This window comes from Somniosus microcephalus, chromosome 12 (assembly GCF_052327205.1).
Source record: "Somniosus microcephalus isolate GS21.2 chromosome 12, FLI_Smic_1.0, whole genome shotgun sequence".
Classification (NCBI taxonomy): Eukaryota; Metazoa; Chordata; class Chondrichthyes; order Squaliformes; family Somniosidae; genus Somniosus; species Somniosus microcephalus.
This window is the reverse complement of record NC_140998.1, coordinates 140,825,351-140,851,187: the sequence shown is the minus strand read 5'-3', so window position 1 is coordinate 140,851,187 and position 25,837 is coordinate 140,825,351. Positions and strand designations below refer to the sequence as shown.

Below are 25,837 nucleotides of genomic sequence, written 5' to 3'. Positions count from 1 at the left end.
GAAATAAATACAGAAAATGCTGGAAACACTCAGCAGGTCAGGCAGCATGTGTGGAGAGAGAAACAGAGTTAACGTTTCAGGTCAATGGCCTTGCGACCTGAAACGTTAACTCTGTTTCTATCTCCACAGAAGCTGCCAGGCCTGCTGAGTGTTCCCAGCATTTTCTGTATTTATCTGGGATTCAGAACATTGCTTAAGGTTCTCTCTCGTGGTTTGTGGCAATATCTGGACTCGTTGATCAGATTACCTGTCCTGATCACCATTACTCTCTTCATGCTTATCTACTTATTCCTAAAAAAAATAAAGAAAAAAGAATGAAACATGCTTCCTCCCAAAATGTTTCGTTTTCCTGCTTACAGAAAGCTAGATTGAATGGCTTGCTCTCCGCCGTCAGTTCCCCGGGCACTTGCTGAGAAAGTTGAAAGCGTTAAAGCAGTTCTTCTCTTCCCCCAATAAGCGTGCTGTTCCTAGGTAACAGCACAGCCAGTTTCCCTCTCCTCTCCTGCACTTCAGTATCGCGACGGTTTGCCGCAGTGACCTCAGACGTTTGGAGCTGGATTGAACTGAACTTTTTCAACAACTTCCAACAACGGGCTGCAGTCGGGGGGTTTGAGGGAAGCAGGCAGACACACACTCGTCAATGAACGGCAAATCACTGCCGTGACAACTCTGAGGACAATAATCTCTCCCGCAGGTTGGGAACTAAGAGCTTCGACACCCCCCCTCCCTCAATCCCGGATCCGGGAATTCCTGCACTACCGAAAAAAGCCGGGTAAGGAAATTAAGCTTTTTTTTAAAAAAAAAGGAATTGGGAGAGCGCATGATGTGAAAAGCAGCTGTAGCCATAGTTTTCGCCCCCCTCCCCCTTTTGATGACCGCCGTTTACTGACTTGCAGCCCGGGGTTTTCTTTGACCGTTCAAGAGGATTTGAGAATGTAAAACACCCACCCGCTTACGGCTTCGTGGTGTGTGCAACTTTGTGCTCAGCCTTCCTTTTGAAAGGATCCTTGTCTCGGGTTGCAGACTGTCAAGAGAAGTACCAGATGGTCGTTATCGTTTATTTTTTTTTAGTCCGATCCCAGTTATTTTTTAAAAATTATGATTCGGCGTCCAGCACTTGAATAAAAAGCATTGAATGGTCAGTATATTGAAATATTTACATTACACAGGTCGTAGTTGTACGGTGAATGACACTAGTTACAGATCAGATATGGGGGGGTTAAGACTACTTTAATTCAGTACTTCAAGCTTCAGAAGCAGCGAGTAGATGACCAAATGTCAATGATATGTGGATTTGGAGGCCGCTTTATTGTACGAGGACTGGCTCGTTACACAGACGCTGAACGATTGTTGGCCAAATCGCGGGTTGTGTAATGGCAATAAACAAAGGTGTCGCTCAGCCTGTTTCTCTATAACGGTCGTTATTGTTTTTTTGAAACACAATGTTTCCATTTGTATGTTTCTTGTAAATGACTGTAAAATGATAACTTAAAACGACGTGTCTCCGGGGTAGCGCTTTAATTTAATTTCCACTTTGAATGGGGAAGGTCGGCAGTTCGCTACCAGATTTCGTTTATAATCTAATTTCACCCCAGTAAAGTGTTTAACGCCTTTTTGTCAGATGCAAATTTATTTTGGTCGCAAGCAAATGTTTCTGGTGTGGCTGGAGGAGGTGGCAGTTTTGGGTGTTCGGCCCGCATTCACCTGCCAGTGAGCGAGTGTGACTGACTGACTGACTGACTGTGTTACGATCGCCCAACATGTTTCAACGCTCACGGCAGTTATTCGGAGCGCAAACGAGAACGCCTCGAATTGTTGTACCGCTTCAGCGCTGGATTCAAAATGCAGGTTTTAATGTAACGATTGTCGACCGGTGAAACTTCGTGGGGATGACTGCCCAGAGGGAGGGTTATATTCCTTTTCACATCTCCCAACAGTCTGTGCTGCCCAGGCTTAAGGTCAGAAACCGACCCTTGAAAAAAGGAATCCACAGAATAAACCGAGGTTTATTTTAGTTTTTCATGCAAATAAACCTTTATTGTTTCTCCGTATCAATGTATCCTCGTTACTTTCCCTCCCCTCCCCTCGGTACATATACAGTGTAAAAACAGTAAATGTTGGACGCACTCAGCAGGTCAGGCAGCATCTGTGGAGAGAGAAACAGAGTTAACGTTTCAGGTCGATGACCCTTCGTCAGAACATACACAGTATGTTCAGTCAGATTAGCGTGCTGATGGTGGATTCATCTCGGTGTATTACCGTGAAATGTGCTACGATAGTCCTATTGAATCTCCGCTGGTAAGGTACCGTGAGATCCTGCTGTTGATCAACGAGGTCATTTGTAAATTTGGGAGGTTTATTTTTTAGCAATCGCCCTGGTGACGATGCTTTGCCTCTCTACAAAAAAAGTAACGATTGAATGGGAATCGGCGAATGAGGATCATGGATAACTGTCCCATTCATTCAATCGGTTGACTTTTACTCCTGCAGCCCCGCGCTTTGCAAAGTTCATTCATGTGCTGAACTCTGTAAGCAACGTTACAAAGTATCCATGGCAGGAAACAAATTGCTAAATTTGTATATAACGTTAGAATGACAAAAAAAAATGTGACGAGCAGGTAATTGCCGGAGCGAGCCGCTTTATTGCACGGTGCCCGGGGGATGCATGATTTGTGTTTGTTGGTATATGGAGGCGCCGAGTACCTGAGTCTGGCGACTTCCAACACCTTTTTGGCGTCAACCTGGCGGCTGGCGCCCCGCCCCCTCCGCCCGCAGCGGGTGCCTGATTGGCTAGTTGCCGTACGTCAATCGAGGCTTGTCGCTAGGCTCTTCCCGTCGTCAAGGAAGAGGGACGAGCCGGGCGCGCGGCTGCACACCGCAGCGGGAGCTCTGGTGTACAAATAGCAGCAGCAGCAAGGTAAGGCGCAGGGACATGATCAGCAGCCAGTTTCAGCTCATTGCTGGTTGTAAACGTATCTGTTTGGAGTTTGTGGCCCCAAATCAGGGCAAAACGGAACAACCTTCCTGCCCCCCAACCCACCACCTACTCAGTGAAATAACTGTAAACTGGATACAGGTGGGTTAAAAAAAAACCCAGAGAGCACCTTTTTAAAGGGTTGACCGTGGCGTACTTTTTTAAAAAAAAAGTTGTTGGGCAAGCTTTTGTTGTGTTCGCTGTTGTTGGTAAACATGCAACCCTAATGATGCATTCTGATGCTAATGATATTACTGTTTCCGTGCAGCGGTTTTGCAAATTGTGCACTGGGCTTCTGGTTCTTTTCCCTTCCCAAAAGGCTGATTGCAGCGTTTTAATTTTGCGTCCTAAAACTTGCCAGGTTTAAAATAATGACGAGTTCAGAGTAAGATGTGATGTTTCGTTGATGAGTCAGTGGCGTTATTTTCAATTACATTGTTATTCTCAGACACTGTCACCATTAGAATACAATATAATATTTTCTCAAAATATTCCAAATGATGTGCTTTCCAGGATTGTAGCTTCACATTTGAGTGATTAAAAATTAGTATTCCATCTAATTGTTTTACTTCAATTCTGTGATAAATTTAATTTGTGCTTCCTATTATGCTTTTAATTGTTCAACCTTGACATCCTTACTGTTTGATACAATAACCTTTTACCCATAATTTCTGGGGCTGTAAGTAATGTCAGCGAATGCCATAGTCGCTGCGCAGATGTGCATGGGAGTTGAGCGTCTAATTATGGCTACTTCACATTGCCTGTGACTTCCATGGCCTGCCCATTGTCCTGGGCCACTGTGGTTTGGGGCGGAGGCTAGCAATCCTGCATTCTCCATTACACAGCTGAAGACCTTCGGCCTTTGTAATCTTATTAGCTAGCAAGCATCAAATAATTCTCTTGGTATTTTTTTCCCCTGAAGTCACATGAGGACAGGGAAGGTCAAAAATTGCTTCCAGTGGTCAACTCGGCCGGTCAGCTGCCAGTATCCCAAAATATGAATCTCCTATGCGTGTGTATATTAGTTGGCTTATTTGTTTGCAACTTGGGAGTAATTGCAATATTGGACAGTCAAATCCATATAAATGTGTGAATCTTTTGTGTGCCTCCCAGTGCCAACCTCAGTTCCTTACTGTACTAAATTGGCTGACCAATCGAGGTATTCCTGACAGCCAGGGACACAGTTTTAAAGTTTTAAGCTATCAAAGGAAAATAAGAGATTTGGGCAATATAAAGGAAATGTGGACTAGATTATCAGTGGGGGTGGTGGAACAAAAAGCCATGACTTTTAAAAAAAAAAAAAAGTACGGGTGAATTGCTGTTAGGATTCAAGGCTATTAGTTCCAGAATCAGCATATGGAACCTGGGGGAAGATTTAGTTGGATGGACCAATGGCCTTCTGCCAAAACATTGCTATGTATTTATGCATGTAACTTTCCTTTCTTGGGTTTAAAATTGGCCACTGATGAGTTGAAAAACCTGAAAATGGCTGCTATCCTTAAGGGTGACTCCCCAGTGCATTGAACCTCAGTGTTGTGAGGCGCTGCATTGTGTTTTACTCGAGGATAAACCCTGCAGCGATTTATTAAGGTCCCCAGTGTAGCTCTGCTAAATGTTTTGTTCTGGCCTACTATCAGTTAAGAAACTGACTGCAGAGTTTCGCAAAGGCTCCGTTCCAAACTACCTTTACCAACAAAAATCCCAGGTTCAGTCGCCAGTGTGTGCTGAGGTTGCTGATCTCGGGTGAAGGGCAATAGGCCTGCTGCAGTTTGCCTCAACACTCCTGGTTCAAGGATGGGAAAAATCAGCCAGGGTTCCCAGTCCTGATTGCTTAAAAAAAAAAGTAGATTTAAGGGTATGGAGAGTGGAGTTAGACTAGGTTGTTCTTTTGAAGATGTGATTGGCCCATTTTGGTGCTGTAACACTCTGATTCTATCCAGTTAATCCTGATGAAAAGTGTACATTATAGATGTAAGATGAGGATGTGTTTGAGCTTCATTGTGGCTCCCTTCATGGTTGAATAGCACATTGACATTTTGGTTAGGATTGCACAAAGAATGGTCATTTAGGAGAGGCATAGGAAGGTGGAATAGTAACTTGGGCCAGACATAGCAGGTGGTTGGCCACTGCTGATCCATACTCCAGCACGACTCGGATCCTGTGGGATCTTGCCTCTGCATAAGTCAGGACCTTGAAGCGGGGAGGGAAAAAAGCTCATTCCAAGTTTAGTAAATACCATTTTTGCAAGGGAATAAACTTATTGTAAAATTCATTCTAAATCCTTTCCCATTGCATCACCCGAATGAACTGCACTTGTGCTTAGGTTTGTTTGTAAGTGGTATATAGGCAGCACAATAGAAGTTTTGAAGCATATTTAAATTCTGTGCTCTTCGTTGTGCTTGTGTGGCCTAGAAACTGTTCATTTACCTGAACTCCCCACTGTGGAGATTTAATTTAAGTGGGTCATATCAGATTCTTATCTCTCTGCTATCTGGAGCAAATGTAACTTGATTTCGTCTAGCTCTGGAAATGTAGCCATAGACAAGTTTAGGCCAAGTTTGTAGCCTAGTTGGTAAGGGGAAGAAAAGTGTGGAGAGATTTTTAGAATGAATTGCAGGAGTTTTAATTTGCACATATATTTTCTCAAGCTGTTGTGCGATTGATGCATGGTGCTTGTGGAAGAGCATTGAAGTATATGAAGTTGGTCTATGCAGTGTCGGCTGTGGCTCAGTGGGTAGCTTTGTGCAATCCGGGTCTATGCAGTGTCGGCTGTGGCTCAGTGGGTAGCTTTGTGCAATCCGGGTCTATGCAGTGTCGGCTGTGGCTCAGTGGGTAGCTTTGTGCAATCCGGGTCTATGCAGTGTCGGCTGTGGCTCAGTGGGTAGCTTTGTGCAATCCGGGTCAATGCAGTGTCGGCTGTGGCTCAGTGGGTAGCTTTGTGCAATCCGGGTCTATGCAGTGTCGGCTGTGGCTCAGTGGGTAGCTTTGTGCAATCCGGGTCAATGCAGTGTCGGCTGTGGCTCAGTGGGTAGCTTTGTGCAATCCGGGTCTATGCAGTGTCGGCTGTGGCTCAGTGGGTAGCTTTGTGCAATCCGGGTCTATGCAGTGTCGGCTGTGGCTCAGTGGGTAGCTTTGTGCAATCCGGGTCAATGCAGTGTCGGCTGTGGCTCAGTGGGTAGCTTTGTGCAATCCGGGTCTATGCAGTGTCGGCTGTGGCTCAGTGGGTAGCTTTGTGCAATCCGGGTCTATGCAGTGTCGGCTGTGGCTCAGTGGGTAGCTTTGTGCAATCCGGGTCAATGCAGTGTCGGCTGTGGCTCAGTGGGTAGCTTTGTGCAATCCGGGTCAATGCAGTGTCGGCTGTGGCTCAGTGGGTAGCTTTGTGCAATCCGGGTCTATGCAGTGTCGGCTGTGGCTCAGTGGGTAGCTTTGTGCAATCCGGGTCAATGCTGTGGCTCAGTGGGTAGCTTTGTGCAATCCGGGTCTATGCAGTGTCGGCTGTGGCTCAGTGGGTAGCTTTGTGCAATCCGGGTCAATGCAGTGTCGGCTGTGGCTCAGTGGGTAGCTTTGTGCAATCCGGGTCAATGCAGTGTCGGCTGTGGCTCAGTGGGTAGCTTTGTGCAATCCGGGTCTATGCAGTGTCGGCTGTGGCTCAGTGGGTAGCTTTGTGCAATCCGGGTCAATGCAGTGTTGGCTGTGGCTCAGTGGGTAGCTTTGTGCAATCCGGGTCAATGCAGTGTCGGCTGTGGCTCAGTGGGTAGCTTTGTGCAATCCGAACCAGAGTGTCAATGTGCTATTCAACCATGAAGGGAGCCACAATGAAGCCCAAACACATCTTCATCTTACATCTATATGTACACTTTTCATCAGGATTAACTGGATAGAATCAGAGTATTACAGCTCCAAAATGGGCCAATCATGTCTCCAAATGAAGAACCTAGTCTAACTCCACTCTCCATACCCTTAAGTCTACTTTTTTTTTTAAGCAATCTTGCCTCTGAGTCAGAAGGTTGAGAGTTCAAATCCCAGTCCAGAGACTTGCGCAACAGATTGCTGTTTGTGGGAGCTTCTTGTGTGCAAATTGGCTGCCGTGTTTCCTACATTACAACAGTGACTACGCTTCAAAAGTACTTCATTGGGTGCAAAGCGCTTTGGAACACCCTGAGGTCATGGAAGGTGCTATAGAAATGCAAGTCTGTCTGTCTTTTGAAAGTTTCTTGCAGGTTGCACTTGTGCTGGGAGCAATGCATGTTCATGGATTGAAGCAATTTGTTCTTGGTAGCTCAGGTTTCAGCTGGATTGGGAAATCAAAGGGGTCTTCCTTATAGTAATCAAAAGATTACAAGAGAACCCATTTGACCTCATCCTTCAAGATTATCTACTCTACAATCTTCTCATTACAGCATCTCTTTTTTTAAAGAATCTCGTTGGGAGCTGTGGACATTGCCCCTCTACGGGTGAATCATTGTTCACTTCACTTGCTAAGATACAACAACAATTTGCATTAATGCGCAGTGCCTTTAATGTAGCAAAACGTCCCAAGGCGCTTAACCAGAGCGATATCATTAAAAATGTTGACACCGTGCCACAGAATGAGATACCAGGTCAGATGACCCAAAGCTTGGTCATAGAGGTAGGTTTTAAGGAGCATCTTAAAGGTGGAGCGGTTTAGGGAGGCAATTCCAGAGTTTGGGGCCTTGACAGCTGAAAGTACGGCCGCCAATGGTGGAGCAATTAAAATCAGAGGTGCACAAGATGTCAAGAAAGGGGGGAGATAATTAATAAACCTAGGTTATTCCTATATTCAAAAAAAGATCAAGCAAATCCCAGGAAACTATCGACCAGTTAGCTTAATGTCAGTGGTAGAAAAGATATTGGAATCTTTACTCAAAGATGTAATAGAAAAACATACGGAAATAATCAGCACCAATTTCAAACGGGACGGTCATGCTTGACCAACCAATTGAATTCTTTGAAGAAGTAACAGAGTAGATGGGGTAATGCAGTGGATGTGATATGCATGGACTTTGAAAAGGTACTGCATAATAGACTCGTGACTTAATGTCAGAACATGTGGAGTCAGGCGATAACTTGCAGAATGGATAGCAAACTAGCTACAAAACCGAGAGTAGTAGATAACGGGAGTTACTCAGGCTGGTGGGAAGTGGTGTTCCACCGGGATTGGTGCTGGGACCACTGTTGTTTACTAGTTACATAAATAATTTGGACTCGGGAATCGGAAGTACATTATCAAAATTTGCGGATGACACCAAATTCGGGGGGGGGGGGGGTATAGTGAAGACTGAGACAAAATAGAAGGAGACGTTAACAAACTTGCAGAATGGACGTGTACATGGCAAATGCATTTCAATACAGATAAGTATGAGGTGGTGTATTTTGGTAGGAGGAATAAGGAGGCCACATACTCCTTGGAAAATAAGAGTTAAATTGGATATATAGGGGCACAAATCATTTAAAAGTAGAAATGCAGGTTGTTAAGGCCATAAAAAGTTCAAACAAAGCACTGGGGTTCATTTCTAGCGGAATAGAATTCAAAAGTAGAGAAATTCTGTTAACCTTGTATGGAACCTTGGTTAGACTACACTTAAAGTACTGTGTACAGTTCTGGTTTCTATTATTAAAAAGGATAGAGAAGCACTGGGGAAAGTGCAAAAAAGATTTACAAGGATGATACCAGAACTGAGTACAACTAGGAAAGACATGAACAGGCTGGGGCTCTTTTCTCTAGAAAAGAGAAGGTTGATAGAGGTCTTTTAAAATTCTGAAGGGGTTTGAAAGGGTAGATGTAGATAAAATATTCTCGCTTATGGGGGTGAATCCAAAACGAGGAAGCATAAATATAAAATAGTCACTAATAAATCCAATAAGGAGTTCTGGAGAAACTTCTTTATGCAGAGTGGTGAGAATGTGAAACTCGCTACCAGAAGAACTGGTTGAAGCGAATACCATTTAAGAGAAAGCTAGACAGGTAGGTGAGAGAGTAAGGAATAGAAGGATATGTTGAAAGGGTGGGGGGAGGCTCCTGTGGAACATAAACACCAGTTCTGACAAAAGGTCATTGACGTGAAACGTTAACTTTGTTTCTCTCTTCACAGCTACTGCCTGACCTGCTGAGTATTTCTGTTCTTGGTTCATATTTTCAGCATCCGCAGTATTTTGCTTTTGTATAAACAGCAGCATAGTTAGCCTGAATGGTCTGTTTCTGTGATGTAAATTCCATTTAATTCCCCTTCGATACTACTGTGCTTTAATTGCAAGTATAGCCCTTCTATGCCCCTGTCATGAATTGAAGATTTTTAATGCTTGTTAATATTTTATGGTGTGCCATGAATTCAATTTGCTTTTGAGAAGGAGCTTTGTAAAACCCACTTATGCCTGCGATACTTGTGGTTTGACTGACTATCTTCCTCATTCCTGGTTTAAACTGGATAGTGCATAGTATTTACACCATAGAACAGGCCATTCGCTCCAACAGCTCCATGTGGAGCATAAACACCGACATGAGTCTCCTCCCACCCTTCTTCATCTAATCCCATCAACATATCTTTTCTATTCCTTTCTCCCTCCTCATGTATTTATCTAGCTCCCCCTTAAATGCATCTATGCTGTTTGCCTCAACTACTCTGTGTGGTTGCGAGTAGTGTTACCTAATCGGCATCACTTTTTCTTAAATCCTGTATTTTAGTGGCCTACTCTAGGACCAGTAAAAAGAGTTTTATTTGCAGTGTGCGTGAAAATGTCTGCTCACAAGACAGAGGGCTTGAATACTGCAGTTGTTGCTGGGGAGAAATCATATTTTCCACTGAGCAATATGACACAGAACACACCCAGTGGAATAATGAAATAAATGGATGTGTTGCAGGTTGTAAAGATTCGTAGAACCAGTGGGGATTTGATGGGCATTTGTATCGGTGCCAGGTATTATATTGTGAACACATTGGTGACATTGTTGTACATCATCATGTCATTGATATTTTTTTAAGAGGTTCTTTTGCATTATCCCTGCGATTCCTTTCTATTTCTGGGAGAATGGCACAGAGTGCCTCAGACAGCACAATAGTTTCTGGCTGTTTCAGTGACTTAAGTGTTAGCAAATAAATTAACCCCAGGGCAAAGTATCTATTTATATATTGGATATTTTTTTAAGCGAATGTCCTGGTAAAAAGCAATCATTTTCCAGTAAAACTACTCTTCTGTTCTTGTGCCTGCAAACAAAACTTGCTCGTGCTACACTGCTGACGCATGGTCAAAGAGCTAAACGCTCTCCTGTTTGGTGTCAGCATCAGTGAGTGTGCTACCTGTCCCCATGGCAACCACTTTGCCTGCTTGCACCATCACTTCTCACCACATATTTAACTGAAACTGGCACTGAAGCTATCGCTTAACAAATACCTGACTGATAAAACAAGGAGGACAACCCCGCATTGGGGTTGTGTGTCATGTTGCGGTGCCACCTTCACAGAATCACAGAATCACAGAAACCCCACAGTGCAGATAGAGGCCATTTCAGCCCATCGAGCCTGCACCGACACATATCCCACCCGATCCCTGCAACCCCTACACCAACACATATCCCACCCTATCTCCGTAACCCCACGTATTTAATCCCCCTAACACTAAGGGTCAATTTATCATAGCCAATCAACCTAAACCCGCACATCTTTGGACTGTGGGAGGAAACCGGAGCACCCGGAGGAAACCCACGCAAACACGGGGAGAATGTGCAAACTCCACACAGTCACCCGAGGCCGGATTTGAACCCGGGTCCCTGGCGCTGTGAGGCAACAGTGCTAACCACTATGCCACCGTGCTGCCCCCAGTTCTGAATCTTTGTAGCCTCCCCTGGGGCCTCTTTTTTTATATTTAAAAAAAAAAGTAGCTCTAGTCTTTGTACACAGGCTACGAGTTGCATCAAGTGCCAACTCTTGGATGCAAATGCATTAAGATTTCTAAAATGATAAATTGTGATATGTTCTGGAAGTGTTGATTTTTGTGGCAGAGAAAGTCAGATTCAGTGACTTGTCAAAAACCTCTGCACTGTGTATTTTACAATATTTATTTGGTTTTCCTCATGTAAGTCTGGCCTCTGTTATTACCTTGTGCCATTACTTTATATAAACAGGTGCAATCAAGTGCTCCATGGTATATAAACTTCTCATTTGTTTACCTTTCATACCCCTTCCTAGGGAATTACAAGTACAATATAGAAGAAGGTTTATATGTGACAACAGATTCCTGTACGTGTTGTGCTTACACAGTACAAAGGATCTGAGACCTATGTGACCAAAGCTGTTCAAATACAGAAACTATTTAACCGCCTGCCTGATATCCGTGTGCTTTCTCTAATTAGAAGATCTCTCTGCAACCTTGAATAATAAATAAAAGGATTTAGTTAAGTGTTTCACACGTGTTTAATGAATTTGTTGAACTGATCTTATGTTCTGTTTCCTTTTAAAGTCTTCGAACTACTGCATGTAGTATAACAGTTAGTCTACCTTGATTGTGCATTCTGACAACATTTTTTATGGCGCCTCTCATGACTCCAGGACGTCCAAAAACACGTAACAACCAAGGAGTTACGTTTTTTTCATAAAGCGTAAAGTCAATGTTGCAAATTAAGGAAATGCAGCAGCCAATTGACTAACAGCAGGCCCCACAAACAGTAATGAGGTAAATTACCAGACAATGTTTTTGGTGAGGATTGTTGAGGGATAGATGTTGGCCAGGGCCCAGCGTTTTAAATAGTGCCATGGGAACTTTTATGTCCACCACAAATGTCAGATAGAACCTCGGTTTAATATCTCATCCGAAAGACAGCGCCTCTGACAGTGGAGTTGTCCCTCCAGTACTGCACGGGAATATCAGCTTTGATTATGGGCTCAAGTCTGGGACTTGAACCCACAACCTTCTGACTCGGGTGAGCGTGATGCCACTAAGCCAAGGCAGACACAAAAGAAGAAAACTTGGTGGATTTTGTATTGTAGGGAGATCATGTGCTCAGGTCTTGGGTGCCTCCCATTTTCGGCATGTGGTATGCAATAATATCGTTGAACAAATAGACTATACTTTATGTATTTAAGAGAAGCATGATTGTAAATGCAGACTAAAACAGTGGCGAGGCATTTTAAATCACCAGAATAGAAATTTGTGTTTTTATTACCTCTATTGAGGTCTCCGTTCAGAGTGTTGCTGTTTGAGTTTTTATATTTTCTATTCACTTGTCTTTATGGCTATTTAAGTGCCAATTTTTGTACAGCTTTAAATCACTCAACTAGAAGTGTGGCTGTGATGGGGGTCAGCCAACATGACCAGGAGAAATAATGCTGCTAAGATTTTGTATTATTGCAAAAGATTTCTGTTGTGTTCAGAATCCCAGCGCTTACTTGGAGTCCACTTGCGGTCAAGTCCAATTTTCAGGAGTGCTCAAATAATGATCTGCTCCCAGATAACTTTATCGTGTTCTGTATATAAATCAGATTTACTATCCTCCTGTAAATAACTAAATTTCCATTTAAGTACTCTGGACAGGTGGCAGAACATCAATATTGTATCAATATTTTATTATGTTGACAATTTGGACACCTCTTGATCCTTTCTGTGGTATAATTTATTTTCTTAACTGTTTGTATGAATTGCTAGATATATGGCTAGTTGTCGTCTCCCAGACTACTTTCACTGGTGGAACATGACGTGGAATTACAATACAGAAACAGGCCATTTGGCCCAAGCAATCCGTGTTGGTTTTCACCCTCCACATGAGCCTTCAGCCTAATCACATGGTTCCACATCTTTTTATTCCCTTTTCTTTCAACCACCCATTTAACCTACTCTTAAATACTGACATAGCCTCTACGTCACTACCTCTGGTAGGGCATTTCACAGCCTCACAACCCTCTGTATTTTTTTAAAAAAGGTTCTCCTGCTGTCTATCCTAAATCTCTCGGATTTAATCTTGTGTCTGGCTCCTCCTTCTAGACCCCTCAATTAATAGAAGCAGTTTGTTTCTGTCTACTCTGTCCTATCCCATCATAATTTTTAGCACTTCTATCAATTCATCTCATCATTTTTTCCTCTATTCTAACAAAAATGGGCCTAATTGCTCAAATAATAATTGAAGATACAGCACACTTTCATTAACATGAATATAGTTTGCCTCCGTAAGCTCATTTGTTTTAAAATGTGAATCTTTTTTATTGTCTGAAGTCCTGCACCATTTGAGACTCCGAAGGGTGGATGGGTGAGCATCTTGTCGGCCTCTGTCAGTACGGGCCAGGAATGACGAGCCTCAGGTTTTCTCCTTCCTACAGAGGAATGTGAGGTTTCCACATGGCAGCTCCACACTGAGATTGGAAACTTAGAAACGTGAGGAAATGGAGCGTATTTCCCAGCACTCCTGGTGCTCCAGTCTGCTGTGCCATCTTATTCCCTGTACATCCAACCCACCGATATATCCGTAATGGCTTTTCTTGCACAGTAACAGGTACTTAAATATTTACAGTATGACTGAGCAATAGACTATTATTGCAATATAACGGGCTTAAATTTGACCTGTGGGGCAATATAAGTGATGCAATCCTGAAGGATTGAGTAATTATGATTTGTCTTTATTAAATATTAATTAATAACCATAATAGCAGGAATGATATCTTAAATTGGTCTATGAAAAGAAGAATAACTTTTTTTTTGTTTAAAAAAAAATAAAAAAATATAGCATTGATATCTTTACCATCTGAGCCATTTGACTATCAATTGGTGAGGCACTGAGCCATAGAGATGAGAAGGCTCCCATATTGATCCTCAGTCTTTGCTGAGTTAGCTGATTTCATCTTGGGGAAGAGGTTGGACCTCTACAATTGGGCTCTGTGGTAGACTGGTGAGGGGAAATAAATCATACAGGGTTCTCTCTCGCAGATTGCTTTCCAGTGATTCCTACAGGAACATGTCAGTGTGTGGAAGTTAATTGAAGACTGTATCAGGTTTGTCTGATGCATTGCATGGACATATAGCTTACTGGCACTTGCTCATTCTCTTCTCATAAGAACAATGGCCGTTTGGTTATATACCAAAGGTTAGCTTGCCGTTATGGAACTGTGCTCCAGTATAAGTCTGAGGCCTAGAAATTGGCCTGAGGCGCCCAAGCGGTGCAAAGTTCGCCTGGGCGCTGGAATTTTCGCCGTGATCGCCGCAAATTCAGTTGAAGTGCCCCTGGAGGGAGACGGGGCGCGGCTCGAGGCGCTCCGCGTCCCTCTTAGGGCGCTGAAAGTGAATTTCGCTGCAGCACGGCACGCTGCGGTACTGCAGGCCTTCCTCCCACTGTTAAGGGGGAGGGGCCTGCAACAGCGCGAGCCCCGATCGCGAGTGCCGGCAAAAGAGCCCGGCACCGAGGAGAAGTGCCGGGCTCTCGGGGAAACAGCCGGCAATGCCGCGGGGGGGGGACCAGGAGGCCGGGGACGGAGGTGCTGGCAGGCGGCCGCCCTGCACCTCCACCTTAACTTGCGCCTCTGCCGGCGCAGCAAGGCCCCGTGAACCGGGCGCAGGTAGCGAACGGCGCTACAGCGGCATTCGCTACCAAATATCGCAATGGGGGCGCGAATGGGGCGCTGCGCACACTGATGACATCATCGGTGGCGCGGCGCAAAAGGCTAACGCCACCATTAGCACCCCTGCTGAATATCGCGTGAGGCGCAGCCAGTGGCGCTACAGCCACTGACTGCCTCTTTAGGCGTTAACAGGTGGTGCTACTCACCCAATTTTTCCCCCTGAGTCTTTGGGGGAAGGGGATGGAGGAGGGAGAGGTATTTCTCTGCAGGCCATGGTCTAAGCTGGAGACATGTTTGTTGGAGGGTGGGTGATTGATTAATTCTGTGCATGCCATTCAAGCTATTTTTCTGTGATAGTTCCATGGTATAGCAAAGGTATCAATCTAGTAGAATTACATAGAATATACAGCACAGAAACGGGCCAACTAGTCTGTGCAGGTGTTTATACTCCACACGAATCTCCTCCCATTCCATCTGCCTCAACTCAGCCTTTCAGCACATTTTTCTATTCCTTTTTTCTCATGTACTCATCTAGTTTCCTTTTGAAAGCATCTAAACTGTTTGCCTCAACCACTTCCTCTGGTAGTGAGTTCCACATTCTAACCATTCTCTATGTAAAGACATTTCTCCTTGTTTCTCTATTGGATTTACTATAGAATTGAAAAGTGGAGAAGTTATGCTAAACCTGGATCGAACCTTGGTTAGGCCACACTTGGATACTATATACAGTTCTGGTCGCCATGTTATAAAAAGGATATAGAGGCACTGGAGAGGGTACCAAAAATGGTTAACAAGTATGATACCGGAAATGTGAGGGTATACCTATCCAGAAAGGATGAATAGGCTGGGTCTCTAAAGCTGAGGGGTGCCCTAATAGAGCTCTTGAAAATTATGAAAGGTTTTGATGGAGTTGCTACAGAGAGAATGTTTTCACTTGTGGGGAAGAGCAAAACTAGAGGCCATCGATATAAGATAGTCACCAAGAAATCAAATGGGGAATTCAGAAGAAACTTCTTTCCAGAAAGAGTGGTGAGAATGTGGAACTCGCTACCACGGGGAGTGGTTGAAGCGAATAGTATAGATGCATTTAAGGGGAGGCTAGATAGCATGTGAGGGAGAAGGGAATGAAGGGTTATGCCGAGTTAGATGAGGAAAGACTGGAGGAGACTCAAGTGGAGCATAAACATCGGCAGGGACTGGCTGGGTCGAATGGCTGGCTTCTCTCTGTGTATATCCTGTGTAATCCTATCTTGTATTCATGGCCCCTAATTTTGGATTTTCTCACAAGTGGAATCATTGGGGGGGAATTTTGCCAGCCCTATGGAGGCGGGACTGTCTGGAAAATGGCAGAAACTGGGAGTGGGTACCGAACCTGCTCCCAGCCCGCCTCCATGCCACCATCCCGGGAGGCGGGTCCCCGAGTTGCGCAGGGACTTGTCTCCTCGAGGTGGGAAGGGGATTACAGCCATTTAATTGCCTGTTAACAGGTAGTTAGCAGGCAGTTAAGAGGCTTATCCCCATTTTACTCCTGCAAGTGCGGGCTTCCTGACGGCTGCGAACCTCGCCAGGATCAGCGAGGCAAGCAGTGGGTCTGCGGGGGTGAGAGGGATCGAAAAGTCCACTGTGGAGGTGAGTTTTGGGCGCAAGTGTGGAGAGGTAAGTATGAGCGGTGAGTGTAAAGTGTTAGAAAAAGTTTCCTTACCTTTGTTTCTTCCTGCAGGCTTCAACCCTTGGGTATCTGGAGGTGCCTCATCTCAATGGCAGAGATGACAGAATGGCTGCTGCAGTCTCAGATGCTGCAGCCATCAGATTTCTGCTGAGGAAAGAGGTTTGCTGAGCCTTCAGTACAAGGGCTCACCTTAGAACAGAGATTATCAGTTTTTGACAGCTTCTCAAAGCTGACAATTCATCTGTCAAAAATTGACAGATGAAACGTCATACGCTGACGTCCTCTGTCACTGGCTTTCCCTTAATTGGCCGGTAAGGGTGGGCTTAACGAGATCAATCAAGGGAAAATAGCGTGGGTTGGCCGGACGTTGTTAGGGGTGGGACTAAAACCCGACAACCAGCAATCCCGCCCCCAAAGCGCCCCCATTGACAAAATCCAGCCCATTGTCTCCACATCTACCCTGTCTAACCCATTTATAATTTTAAAGACCTCTATTGGGTCACCCCTCAGTCTTTTTTTCTAAACCTGTTCAATCTTTCACAATCGCTATAATATCTTAGTTCTGGTACCATACTTGTAAATCTTTTTTGCACTTTTTCAGTGCTTCTATGCCCTCGTTTTTTAAAATAGCATGGAAACCGGAACTATGCACAGTATTCTAAATACAGTCTGACCAGGGTCATTTAGAAGTTTAACGTATCATAGAAGAGATAATCTGGGGAATTATAGACTGACTAGCTTAACACTAGTTATAGTTAAACTTTCAGTCTCTGAGGATGAAATTACAATATATCTAGATAAAGAGAAACAATTAGAAGTAGCAGGCATGGAACAACTGTGCTTGACAAACCTCAGAAATCTTTGAGGAGGTATCAGGCATGGTAGAGGGGGGAAGTGCAGTGTACAGGGACTTTAGGGAAGCCTTTGATAAGGTACCACATGGGAGATCACTAGAGAAGATTAAGGAGTCTGGAATTGGGGGAATAAATAGCAAACTGGATTAAAAATTGTTTAAAAGGGAGAGTAGGAGTTAAGGGCAGTTTTTCTGAATGATTGGAAGTGGGTAGTGGTGTCTCACAGGGTTCAGTTCTGGGACCACCTCTGTTTATTCTATACATCAATGATTTGGATGTAGGCCTAGAAGTAGTGGTATTGAAGTTTGCAGATATAGGAGTTATAGCTAATTCTTACATTTAGTTAAAACCAAAGCAAGCTGCAAAGCGATATTGGTAAGAAGGGGCAATGGGCTTAAAAAGTGGCAGATGGAATCCGATGTCTAAGTGTGAAGTGATGCATTTTGGTAACCGCAATAACAGCAATAATTAAACTCTGTATGGAAGTAGGCTTGGTGCTGTGGAGAGCAGAGGAGTTTGGGAGTACAGTTTCACAGGACTTTAAAGACATCACTTCAGATTGGTAAGGCAATTTATCAAACAACAATTTTAGGTTTATCACGAGGTATGGAATATAACAGCCAAGAGGAATGATGATCCTGTATAAAATCATAATATTTGAGTACTGTGTGCAGCCCAATATTGCACAATGTAGGAAGGATATTGAGGCTTTAGAGATTGTACAATGCTGCCTGATTTAAGGAAATACAAATATGAAGAAAGGCTTGAAAAATTGGATCTTTTTACATTGGAACATGCAGATTATGGGGTGTTATGATATATGTTTTAAAATTATGAAATGATGAGACTGGATAGAAGCAGACTTCTCCAGTAGCTTGGAGGTCAGAAACAAGGGGCCATGGTTACAAGATTCAATGCAAGAGATTTAGAACAGAGGGCAGGAGAAAGCTCTTCAGAGTTGAGGCTGGGGAATTCACTTCCAGGTTTAGTGATTGAGGCAGAAACTGTGTCAACATTCAAGATTTGATTAGGTAGGTGGATGAAGGAAATAGAATGGATATGGTAACCTGATTGGTAAACGTGACTAGAACTATTTGCTGAATGGAGGGTAAATGCCAACATGGACTGGTTGGGCCGAATGGCCTGTTTCCATGTTGGAGCTTCTGTATATTTCTATGTAAGAAGAAAGGTTAAATGTAGAGCATTTTTTAAAAAGCTGTCACCTTCTGGTAAGTTACAAACCAGATAAATAATTGTCTGTAAAAATGGGCAATAAGGTGGCTAATTGTAGCCTTGTAATAAACTAATTAAAGTTGTACACAAAGGCTGATTAGATCCAGGACACACACAATGAGACCTATAAATCCACAAAATCTGTTCGGCTCCAGCAGCTTCCTGTGAGCCACCAATCAGATAATTAATTGCTAAATTATTCTCATTCCTCTGCTCTAGCAGTTTCTAATCAGAGTGACTTTAAATGCATGTCCTATCTCCTGCTCGTGTGTCCATTGTTAAAATTACTGTTCTGCAACCTTCTGTTCTTCTCTTGTCTTGGTTCTCTTCCTCTTTGTCCCCAATTGTGAGAAAGCATTCTGTCTATTGTAGTATTTAAACTTGAAGGATAACAAGCTTTCATGTTTTCTCCTTGACCCACTAGCAAATTGCAGCAGTTTTTTTGACACATTGTCATGCTTTTGCAATACAAATATGCTGAGAGTTTCTAGACGATTTGTTATTGGAGTGAGAAAGACTGATGGTCAAAAATCTATCTTCAGGCTTTTTAAAAAAAAAAAACCCTAAATATATCTTTTTAGCAGAGAATTTTTTTTCTCCATTTTAATGTGGTAATGTCAATCTAACCTAGAATAAATATAGAACCGCAGCAATTTCTACCCTCAATTAATAGATGAGTAAATATTTGAAAAAGAAAAATATAAATGCAGCGAGTATTGATGGCGGCACTGTGTCAGCCAATGAGTTGGACTTGCGGCAGGGCTTACAGCAAGCAGTCTATTGACACAGCAAACACTCTGTTTAAACAGTTTCTACGAACTACAGAAAACCGAACTGATGATCAAACTGTGGCAAAGTCTCGCAATAAAAGCAGGATTATTTCTCCAGCAAAATGCAGTGAGTGGAGGATAGTTACATAATACAAATTGAGTGTAAAATCAATCCCAGTCACTCGCTCCAGGCGTGATTGATGCAGGAATTACCCAATCGTCTCCATTCTGGCTGGGACATGTGACGCCAGTATATGCAGCCAAATTTAAAAGGGTATGGGGAAAAGACAGGGAATGAGAACATGCACTTGGCTCTTTTGAGAGCCTGTAAAATTCTCTGAATCAGGAGAGTCGGGCGGTCGGTCCCTGATTGGTGGGCATAGGTGCATGTATGACCGTTATTCCTGTTAGATTTTGCACTCCTGCTCCTCTCCCAGCAAAGATGAAGCAACCAGAATATTCGAGGAGGATCTTTAAATACATATTTGAAAATAAACTGTTAATGAGACTTTTAAGTTAAGTCACTAGGTCTGGAGGGTCTACATTCTGTTAGAGTCTTACTCGGAGTCGAGATTTCAACACACAAGCAGCACCGCCAGATTTAGTTTATTTTACTTGTGCACAAGGGGAGAGTGCCGAGTCAAGGGCTAGGCTAGCAACTCCGAAAATCATCAGTAATCGCAGCATATTTATACACTTAAGTAAACAAGTTCTCAGCAATGTTATTCTTATCTAATTAACCACTTTAACAGTGTTATCCAATCAACACTCGTCTTTGCCTAGTAACAGCTATCATCTCCTTTATAGGGACTAGCCTTTTCTCGTCCCTTACTCATTGTTGTGTCTGGTTTCGGTTATCACATCCTTATTGTGGTTACAACTGCTGACAGTCTCGTCCCTTACTCATTGTTGTGTTTGGTTTCGGTTATCACATCCTTATTGTGGTTACAACTGCTGAAGTGAGCTCTAATTCTAAGTTGACTGAATATAATATCCCAGCAAGCCTTGCAATCTATAGTTGCCCCTTTTTCTATATTTCCACATTCCCCCCTTTTGTCCTTACAAGGACAATAACTTTAGTCTAACTGAATTTTACGGAGTCTTTCCATCGCCATGGTTTCTGCCTTTTCTGGGGTTGTTGCTATCATCATAGTGGCCACCCCCTCCGGTGTGGCTGCAGCCCCTAGTCGTGCACAGCAGTATTTTATCAGGACAAATACCAAATACAGGGCAAGGATAATGATCAGGAATATGATCAGCCCTTGTACTAAGGACTGACCTATAGGCCCTAACCATCCGCCTGCCCAATCAAATATGCTCCAAGAACCTGGTTCTTTTAACTTTTCAACTTCTTTCGGATGTGGTCCACTAAATCACCTATTTCCTCAGAATTGTCAGTAATGTATGTGCAACACTCGGATCCTATCAGGGCACATGTTCCACCCTTCTCTGCTAGCAGATAGTCTAGAGCCATTCTATTCTGTAGGGCAACTGTGCGTATTGCCACCATCTCGGTGTTGATTTTACTCAGTGACTCAGCCGTGTCATTGGCTACTTCCTCAAGAATCGAGGCTACAAAATTTCTTTTATTGCCCTGGCCGTTCCATACCCGGGGAATAGGATAGCGAAGAACCGTTCTGTTTCTGTAATAGCTCTTTTGGATCGATGATGATTCGCTAGAGAGGGCAAGTGATGAATGTACGGCACCACATATGCCAGGTAACATGATTCCGTCCAGCCCCTTTGCAACCAAGGGTATGCCTTGTGGCCACAAATAAAGTATGTCCCATTGTACGAGGTGGTTTTATCAACATCAAACCCTGCGGATACCAGGGAGTAGTTGAAAGTACCTGTCTGGTTGGCATATGGGACTTCCAGTGTACAACCATAATACTGAGAGGACGTATAAAGGGGAAACCCGTCAGCAGTACCAGTTACTGTAAAATTATACGCGCACCGACTAGTGCCTACGAATATTCCCCCAGTCAAATTCCTTACTAAACATATTGTCCCCGGTAGCCTTCCCATACCTGTGGGAAGGGAGGCTGTTGGGAGCGGTCATACCCTGGTTGGTACCACCCTTTGAAGGTATTCAGATAATATCCCCCCGCTTTCCAGGGCTCTGCAGATATGAGGTAACATGACAAACTAGAGGATGCCTCTCTCTTCCCGTCTGTTACCACAGACGCAACTCTTATCATCCTGGGGGATTGGCGTGTGCCGTTCTGGTATATATACCATTCTACTACTTCTGACCGATTAAGTGGGACAGGTCGAAGAGGAATCCCTCCCTTAGAGTGGATAGGGATTTGGGTACATACCCAACAACCTCCTTATTGTTTTCCATAGGGTATTTGTGGGACATATACAAGGTGTTTACATGCAATCCGGGCATTACAGGTATTATAAGTGGCACAAGGAAACATAGTCCTAATGTCCATTTCCATTTACTGATGGGGTTGGTGATTCCTTTTCCTCTTGTTCTGGAGCTCTTTTGCAGTGCGAGGCGTGGATCCATGTTGGTCTCTCTTTCACCTTTACAGCAGTATTGATGGTTAACAGGATCTGGAACGGACCCTCAAATCTTGGGTGAAGGCTACTCTTTCTCTTGAACACCTTTTTACGTAAACGAACTCGCCAGGCTCCAAGCTATGGCATCTTCCTTCGGCAGGGTCAACTTGGGCTTCTTTTACCTGCGAATGGAAACTAGAAATACATTTTGTTAGAGCAATGCAATAGTTTAGCATATTTTCTTCCATTTTGTGAATGTCCATTTGTTTAGCAGTAAACGGTACAGAAAAAGGCAAACGTTCGGGACGTCCCATGACGATTTCATGTGGTGATAATCCTGTTCTATTTGTTGCTGACCGCATTACCATCAATGCCAGGGGTAACAGTTCGACCCATTTGAGTCCAGTCTCATCACATAACTTAGCTAACTTATTTTTCAACATTCCATTATATCGCTCCACCAGCCTGGCTGACTGTGGGTGATAGCTGCACTGAAAATGCTGATTGATTTGCAAAGCCTTACACATCTCTCGCATAATTGTCCCAGTGAAATGTGACCCATTGTCACTCGAGAGTTGTACAGGTATACCGAATCGTGGTACAATTTCCTTTAACAAATATTTAGCGACAGTAACAGCGTCATTCTTTTTACATGGAAAAGCTTCAACCCATTTAGAAAACACATCTATAATAACCAATACATACTTAATAAAACCCATACATGCGGGTAATTCAATAAAATCCATTTGCAAATTTACAAAAGGTCCTGTTGGATTTGGGTGGGAGGCAGACTACTTTCTCCGTTTTTCCCGGATTCATTGTCTGACAGGTAGTACACTTTTCACTAATTTGTTTTGTAATTGCTGAAATACCCGGTGCGTACCATGTCTGTGCAATATAGTCTGCCATCCCCCTTTTGCCCGCATGTGTGAAAGTATGAACACAGTGGGCAATCCATGGGAGCAAAGATCTGGGTGCCACCACGCAACCGTCATGTTGAACCCACACTCCCTCAGGTGTTTTAATGCATTGATCTTGTGCCCAATTTGTCTTTTTCGGGAATGCTGTATGCAATGCAGTCCAACAATTTGTCCAGAAATCACCTTGTAGTCTTGTGGTAGGACCTGCAGCTTGATCCTGGCGATGGTTTAAGAAACCATCAAAATGCTGCTCCAACATTCTAAACTTAGACTCCTTTAACCATGCTTTCATCAATATTTGCCCATCCACAATACTTGGTTCATGGCAAAGGACAATTGTTTTTAACTGTTCCAGAGCCTTTTCTAATTCTAATCTTGGGTCTGGAAGCCCATCCGCCATAGTTCTTAATTTACTTGGGGTCCAAGGTCGGTGGACCGCCACTGGTGGCCCTCCCACTTGTTGGGTATTCGGAAAATATCTGAGCGGGAACATTCCAGGTGGGCCAGGATCCGATGTCAGTACGGCCACTATTGGTGTTACTGACCCAGTTGCCTGGCCGTCATGTCCCGCCGCTCCCTGTCCTTCCAATTCCTGTCTATGTTGTCCTAGTGACTGTGCTTGTTTTTCTTGCTGCTGTTGTTGCCTCAGACGTTCCTGAGCCCTAGTATTATTTGCGGGTGCGCCTGACCCACCTACTTGTGCTGCGGCGCCGTGACCATCCCCATTAGGGTTGTTGCCTGCTTGTTGAACCAGGGCAGGAGGATTGTTTACTGGACCCTGATTTTGCCCACCTGGATTTTGGACTGGCTGGGGTAGGTATGGTGGCGGTGGATAGGGATTATATATTTCTTCCTCTACTTCTTCTTCCTCCTCCTTGTCAGTCCAACGAGGGGCAGTTGGTCTATTTCTTCGTGTCCCCCTTAATATCATTTGTTTATGAATTCCTACATCCCCTTTACCTTCCTCGACTTGCTTTTTCTTTCTACGGCTTGCATTACTAGCCTCGATACTTCGCTCACGTCTTTTCTCAGCTTCTCATTTCCAGTCCCCAAATGCTGACCAATTCACCTTCTTACCACTCTTTCCTGGGTCCCTATTTAAGAGGCACGCCTCGAGACACGTTATCCTGTCGAGGTTAAATGTACCATCTGGTGGAAACGGCCTATTTCCCTTTTTGGTTCATTTTACCCATTTTGGTAAGTCATTTATTGATGTCTGACCACAATTCTGGAGCATATAACAGGCTGGTGTGCCTTTTTCTGGTATTTTGCTTGCTCCGGCACCCATTCTTAATGGTTGAGGTTATCACAGGTATTCGGTATCACAATCATTCCGTTCCAACCAAGTTCTCTACGCCCACTTCACCTGGCCGTCACGGGACCCATTTGGGCTCTTAATTCGGGCTCAGTCTGGGTGTGTGAGATACTGTTGGACATGGACTACGGGTGTGTCGATCAACCGATCACTGTTTACTCTCCACCAATTTAAGTGTTTCTGAGACACAACCTCCCTTACTGAGTTCCCTGTTATGTATTCCTATGAGCTCCCAGACAATTGACGCACAAAAATACGGACATAATATTACGAAGATAATAAAAATCGCGAAAACCCAAAGGGGTATACAGATCATAATCCTTATGCTCTAACTAAACATATACAGGAAACTTAGGTTTATCCGGAGGTTAACTGTCCGGAATGCTCGATCCACCGGCAAAATTCAGGAGTCGGTTCAGTAAGTTTTTTTTTTCTCTTCGTTGCTTTTTTTTCACCAGTCAGGCTCTGCAAGGTCCAGCTAAAGCTGTTGCTTAGCTACAGAGACGCTTGCAAGCTACGGCCGACTGTTTAGAAGCTGTAAGCAACAGGGTTTGTTGCTAGATACGGAGCTCAAAAGCTCCATATGTTTTAACATTACCGCTGGTTTGTCCGGCAGTTTTGATGGGATGGCAACAGCTCGGTCCCATCGGTGCCGGATATCACAAAGTTTCTTGTAGTCAATTCTCAGTCTGCATTGTACGCCCCTACAGACTGAGTCCTTAACACAGCAACTTAATAATTCTAAGATCCTATCAAACAAGGATTGGTCCGATCCCACACGGACTCTGTCCCTTTTCACCTTTACCCTATCACACAAGGGTACTTATCCTATCACACAAGGATAATTGTTTCTATCACACAAGAAACAGGGACCTCTTAACGACGTCTTTTCTTACCTTCCCCTTATACAATCTGCCCGGCCTGTTTCAGGGTTCAAGTTTTTGGAATCTGTCTCCTTTTACCATCAAGCTGAAAGAGGAAGTGATTACAAAAATTTCAACTCAACCCTGAAATGAGTCTTACAGATCGCAGTACTCTCGCCGAGACAAATAGACTACACTTGCGCACCGTCCAAGGAAGGGCCCCTTTAGTGACTAAAATGTCACTGATAACTGGCCAGTTAGGGTCCTTCCTTAGGGAGTCACCGTGTTTTTGTCCGTTTACTCACCAGCAAGTAGTAAGCGATCTCGGTGGAACCTCCAAGTAATACTGTCGAAATCTCGACTCCGAGTAAGACTCTAACACACAAGCAGTACCGTCAGATTGTTGGTTTATTTTACTTGTGCACAAGGGGAGAGTGCCTAGTCAAGGGCTAGGCTAGCAACTCCGAAAATCATCAGTAATGGGGAAAACGCAGAAATACTAAGCACAGTTTAACAAAATTGTTTGCAAGTAGGAATTAACCAAGGTTGGAATGTACTGAACGGTAGTTTTAAAAAAAACAAAAAAACAATGTTAATAATTGACATTGGCTTTATTTTGGTAAGAGGAAAACTATTGGGACCGTAATAATTGATTTGCTATCGGTGAACACTTGTGGGCTAATGAGGGACAGACAGTGTGAATTTGTGCTGGGCAGGTCCTGCTTGAAGAACTTGATGAAATTAGTCATGGAAATTAACCAAGCATATGGAGATGGGAATTTGGTAGATGTGATGTATAGCATTTAACAAAGTTCCATATAAGAGCCTTGTTGCAAAGATTAAGAGCCATGATATTAAATGTAAAGTTACGCCAATGGATAAAAGGTTACTTGAAGGATAGAGAATGGGGCTTAGGAGTAAATTGGCAAGATGTAGCTAATTCTGTGCCCCATATTTGGTGTTGGGACCTCTCCTGCAATGATTTGGACACCGGCTCTGTGCAAATATCAACATTTGTTGGCAATACCAAACTAGGAAACAAGGCAAACTGAGGAAAGATGTGGATGACTGCAGGGGAGCATGGACAACTTAGGCAAGTAGATGGGGGTGTGACAAATACAAGTTTAATGTAAATAAATGTGAAGCTGGATATTTGGGGGGAAAAAGAAT

At 43.7% G+C, this 25,837-nt stretch overlaps 1 protein-coding gene across 1 annotated transcript in view; it reads left to right on the top strand.

The window, feature by feature from the left end:
* Window positions 1-488: 488 nt before the first annotated feature.
* The window catches only part of LOC147109567 (signal-induced proliferation-associated 1-like protein 1), a 407,870-nt gene continuing 382,521 nt past the window's right edge, over window positions 489-25,837 (top strand). The window contains 1 exon segment of the mRNA XM_086003627.1: window positions 489-772. The gene's annotated coding sequence lies outside the window, so the exon portion shown is untranslated.